The following is a 5,000-nucleotide window of genomic DNA, read 5'->3' as shown; positions in this document are numbered from 1 at the left end:
ACCTTCGCGCGGGGACTTAGACCGACGGCAAACCGGTCGTGACCCGCGCCGGTCGCTAGTGCGCTGAGACGGTGCGCGAGCCGACTCGGCAGCGGCGCCTTAAGCGTCCGCGAACCGAGACGGCGCGCCCCCGCACCCAACTGAAAGCGAGCCGGCGACCTGACGGGCCCTCCCGTTTGCCTCTCAACGGTTTCACGTACTCTTGAACTCTCTCTTCAAAGTGCTTTTCAACTTTCCCTCACGGTACTTGTCCGCTATCGGTCTCGCGACCGTATTTAGTCTTAGGTGGAGTTTACCACCCGCTTTGGGCTGCATTCCCAAACAACCCGACTCCGAGAAGACCCGAAGCGGCCAAGGCAAGCGCCCCTATGGGCCTAACACCCGCCGTGGGACGAGGCCTCGATCAGAAGGACACCGGCGCTCGCCGTTAGCCGCACTGGGACTTCCGTACGTCACAACTCGGCGCGCTCGAAAAGCGCGCAGATTCGACGCTGGACTCTTCCCGGTTCACTCGCCGTTACTCAGGGAATCCCTGTTGGTTTCTTTTCCTCCGCTTAATAATATGCTTAAATTCAGCGGGTGCTCTCGCCTGAACTCAGGTCGTATGTGTCAAGCGGGCCGCTTCTTACACGGCCCGCTGGCATCGCAAGTCGTCGCCGCCGGCGCCGACCGAGCGCGTACCGTCGCCGCCTTGGCCCACGGTCGGTCTTGATCTCGTGACCGGACCGACCGACCTGGACCCGCCCCTCGAACGTAGTTGAACACGTCGAGGGGCCGGCGGTGTACGGGACACGCGGTCGCGCCGAGAAAGCTCGGCGACCGCTTCAACTTGGGGCGACGCCCGGCCGTCTTCGCAGAGGCCAGGCGACGGCCCTCGGGTGAGGACGAACGCGACCCTGAGGCAGACGCGGTCCCGGGATTGACCCGAGACCGCAATTCGCGTTCAGAAGGTCGACGTTCAATGTGTTCTGCAATTCACATTACTTCTCGCACTTGGCTGCGTCCTTCATCGACTCGCGAGCCGAGTGATCCACCGTTAAGAGTCGTCCTCGACGTTTCGCCCGGCGCCGAAGCGCGCGGACGTCACACTGTGGGATCGACCACAAAACCACCACCGACAACAACTGCACAAAAACACCAACAAACGGCGCCGAGCGACCGCCGGGCTGGGCCGGCGGCACATCGAGCGCGGTGCCCAGAAGCCACCATCGCACTCGGCTGCCTTGCTATGCCAACGTGTTACGCGTGTCGCACGGGGCGGAACCCCGATTGACGGCCGCCCTCTCGGCGGCACCCAAAGACAATTAAGTGCGCGGTCGGCCGGGGCCTACCACCACTTTCGGTAATGATCCTTCCGCAGGTTCACCTACGGAAACCTTGTTACGACTTTTACTTCCTCTAAATGATCAAGTTTGATCGTCTTCTCGACACGCCGACGCGGCCGTTGCCAGCCGCGACGGGGCCGATCCAAGGATCTCACTAAACCATTCAATCGGTAGTAGCGACGGGCGGTGTGTACAAAGGGCAGGGACGTAATCAACGCAAGTTGATGACTTGCGCTTACTGGGAATTCCTCGTTCAAGGGAAACAATTGCAAGTCCCTATCCCAATCACGAATGAGGTTCAACGGGTTACCCGGACCTTTCGGCCTAGGTTATACACTCGCTGCTTCACTCAGTGTAGCGCGCGTGCGGCCCCGGACATCTAAGGGCATCACAGACCTGTTATTGCTCAATCTCGTGTGGCTAAACGCCACTAGTCCCTCTAAGAAGTTAGACGCCGACCGAGAAGGTCGCGTAACTATTTAGCATGCCAGAGTCTCGTTCGTTATCGGAATTAACCAGACAAATCGCTCCACCAACTAAGAACGGCCATGCACCACCACCCACAGAATCAAGAAAGAGCTCTCAATCTGTCAATCCTACCTGTGTCCGGGCCGGGTGAGTTTCCCCGTGTTGAGTCAAATTAAGCCGCAGGCTCCACTCCTGGTGGTGCCCTTCCGTCAATTCCTTTAAGTTTCAGCTTTGCAACCATACTTCCCCAGGAACCCAAAGACTTTGGTTTCCCGGAAGCTGCCGGAAAGGTCGTCATGGTAACGCCTCCCGATCGCTAGTTGGCATCGTTTATAGTCAGAACTAGGACGGTATCTGATCGTCTTCGAACCTCTGACTTTCGCTCTTGATTAAAGAAAACATTCTTGGCGAATGCTTTCGCAGTAGTTCGTCTTCCGCCGATCCAAGAATTTCACCTCTAACGGCAGAGTACGGACGCCCCCGTCTGTCCCTCTTAATCATTACCTCGTGCTCCGAAAACCAACAAAATAGAACCGAGGTCCTATTCCATTATTCCATGCAACACTATGCAGGCGAACAGCCTGCTTTGAACACTCTCATTTTTTCAAAGTAAACTTATCGGCCACCGCCGACACTCAGTCAAGAGCACCGACGGAGAACCGAAGGTGAGGCGAACGCAACCAGTGACACGCCTTGCGACGGACCGGCGGCGCTCGCCCAAAATCCAACTACGAGCTTTTCAACCGCAACAACTTTAGCATACACTGTTGGAGCTGGAATTACCGCGGCTGCTGGCACCAGACTTGCCCTCCAATGGATACTCGTTAAGAGTTTTAGGATGTACTCATTCCAATTACAGGGCCTCGTTAGAGTCCTGTATTGTTATTTTTCGTCACTACCTCCCCGTGTCGGGAATGGGTAATTTGCGCGCCTGCTGCCTTCCTTGGATGTGGTAGCCGTTTCTCAGGCTCCCTCTCCGGAATCGAACCCTGATTCCCCGTTACCCGTTATCACAAAGGTAGGCACGTAGCGTACCTTCGACAGTTGATAGGGCAGACACTTGAATGATACGTCGTCGGTGCAGAGACCGTACGATCCGCGTGGTTATCCAGAGTCATCAAACGTCACAGGACGAACCCGGTCGGTTTTGATCTGATAAAAGCGCGCCTCCCGAAGTCGGCGCTTAATGCATGTATTAGCTCTAGAATTACCACAGTTATCCACTTCGCTTACGAGACCAAATAAACCAAGACTGATTTAATGAGCCATTCGCAGTTTCGCTTTACGAGAACTCGTACTTGCACCTGCATGGCTTAATCTTTGAGACAAGCATATCACTACTGGCAGGATCAACCAGATAGCTGCGACAGCTGCGCTCGGCCCTTGCTGGGCCGCCCGGCGCGTGCTCGTCGCATTCGTTTAAGACCGAGGCGATCGCCTGCGGCCGTACTCAGCTTCGACAGTCGCTGGCCGCGACGTCCACGCTCTCGCCGGCAGTGCCAGGCGGAGCGATTTGCGTTTTTTCTTTGCTCGCCCTCTCTCGGGCTCGATCCATTCAGTTTCGCACAAACAAGAGCTCTGCCGGCCGCCTGCAGCGGTGCCTAAAACCCGGGCATAACAATGCGACCGTTCTGCTAGACCGACAAGCGCTCAAGCCAGACGCTCGATCGAACGCCCCCTACATATTAGTCGAGACAACGGCTCGCTCATTAGCATCGCGTTTGTACTTTAACTTTTTTCGGCTCGGCTTCTTTCGACGCCGATGCCGGCGACGCAGCACTCTCTCGCCCGCCAGCCACCGAGAAAAGGGTGCGCTCCGACCGGCCCCGCACCGCTCTTTCTTGGCTCATTCGAAATTACTGTCTTTCGCTCTGACATGCCTTACCTAGGGTTAGGTTAGTATGCTTGCACGTTTGTACTTTAACTTTTTTCGGCTCGGCTTCTTTCGACGCCGATGCCGGCGACGCAGCACTCTCTCGCCCGCCAGCCACCGAGAAAAGGGTGCGCTCCGACCGGCCCCGCACCGCTCTTTCATGGCTCATTCGAGTTTACTGTCTTTCGCTCTGACATGCCTTACCTAGGGTTAGGTTAGTATGCTTGCACGTTTGTACTTTAACTTTTTTTGGCTCGGCTTCTTTCGACGCCGATGCCGGCGACGCAGCACTCTCTCGCCCGCCAGCCACCGAGAAAAGGGTGCGCTCCGACCGGCCCCGCACCGCTCTTTCTTGGCTCATTCGAAATTACTGTCTTTCGCTCTGACATGCCTTACCTAGGGTTAGGTTAGTATGCTTGCACGTTTGTACTTTAACTTTTTTCGGCTCGGCTTCTTTCGACGCCGATGCCGGCGACGCAGCACTCTCTCGCCCGCCAGCCACCGAGAAAAGGGTGCGCTCCGACCGGCCCCGCACCGCTCTTTCTTGGCTCATTCGAGTTTACTGTCTTTCGCCCTGACATGCCTTACCTAGGGTTAGGTTAGTATGCTTGCACGTTTGTACTTTAACTTTTTTCGGCTCGGCTTCTTTCGACGCCGATGCCGGCGACGCAGCACTCTCTCGCCCGCCAGCCACCGAGAAAAGGGTGCGCTCCGACCGGCCCCGCACCGCTCTTTCTTGGCTCATTCGAAATTACTGTCTTTCGCTCTGACATGCCTTACCTAGGGCTAGGTTAGTATGCTTGCACGTTTGTACTTTAACTTTTTTCGGCTCGGCTTCTTTCGACGTCGATGCCGGCGACGCAGCACTCTCTCGCCCGCCAGCCACCGAGAAAAGGGTGCGCTCCGACCGGCCCCGCACCGCTCTTTCTTGGCTCATTCGAGTTTACTGTCTTTCGCTCTGACATGCCTTACCTAGGGTTAGGTTAGTATGCTTGCACGTTTGTACTTTAACTTTTTTTGGCTCGGCTTCTTTCGACGCCGATGCCGGCGACGCAGCACTCTCTCGCCCGCCAGCCACCGAGAAAAGGGTGCGCTCCGACCGGCCCCGCACCGCTCTTTCTTGGCTCATTCGAGTTTACTGTCTTTCGCTCTGACATGCCTTACCTAGGGTTAGGTTAGTATGCTTGCACGTTTGTACTTTAACTTTTTTCGGCTCGGCTTCTTTCGACGCCGATGCCGGCGACGCAGCACTCTCTCGCCCGCCAGCCACCGAGAAAAGGGTGCGCTCCGACCGGCCCCGCACCGCTCTTTCTTGGCTCATTCGAAATTACTGT

At 56.5% G+C, this 5,000-nt stretch overlaps 3 non-coding genes across 3 annotated transcripts in view; all 3 read right to left on the bottom strand.

Moving 5' to 3' along the window:
* The window catches only part of LOC144423802 (large subunit ribosomal RNA), a 3,623-nt gene extending 3,020 nt beyond the window's left edge, over positions 1–603 (bottom strand). The window contains exon 1 of the ribosomal RNA XR_013476175.1: positions 1–603. This exon is cut by the window's left edge and continues 3,020 nt beyond it. This is a non-coding gene — a ribosomal RNA (large subunit ribosomal RNA).
* A 288-nt stretch (positions 604–891) lies between these two features.
* LOC144423389 (5.8S ribosomal RNA) lies at positions 892–1,045 on the bottom strand. The gene has a single exon (XR_013475883.1). It is a non-coding gene; the product is annotated as a 5.8S ribosomal RNA (ribosomal RNA).
* Positions 1,046–1,343: 298 nt separating this feature from the next.
* LOC144423638 (small subunit ribosomal RNA) lies at positions 1,344–3,153 on the bottom strand. Its single transcript, XR_013476103.1, has one exon. It is a non-coding gene; the product is annotated as a small subunit ribosomal RNA (ribosomal RNA).
* Positions 3,154–5,000: the final 1,847 nt, after the last annotated feature.

Source organism: Styela clava, chromosome 5, assembly GCF_964204865.1.
Source record: "Styela clava chromosome 5, kaStyClav1.hap1.2, whole genome shotgun sequence".
In the NCBI taxonomy this organism is placed as follows: domain Eukaryota; kingdom Metazoa; phylum Chordata; class Ascidiacea; order Stolidobranchia; family Styelidae; genus Styela; species Styela clava.
Note: the sequence above shows the minus strand (reverse complement) of the source record. Positions and strands in the feature narration are given on the sequence as shown.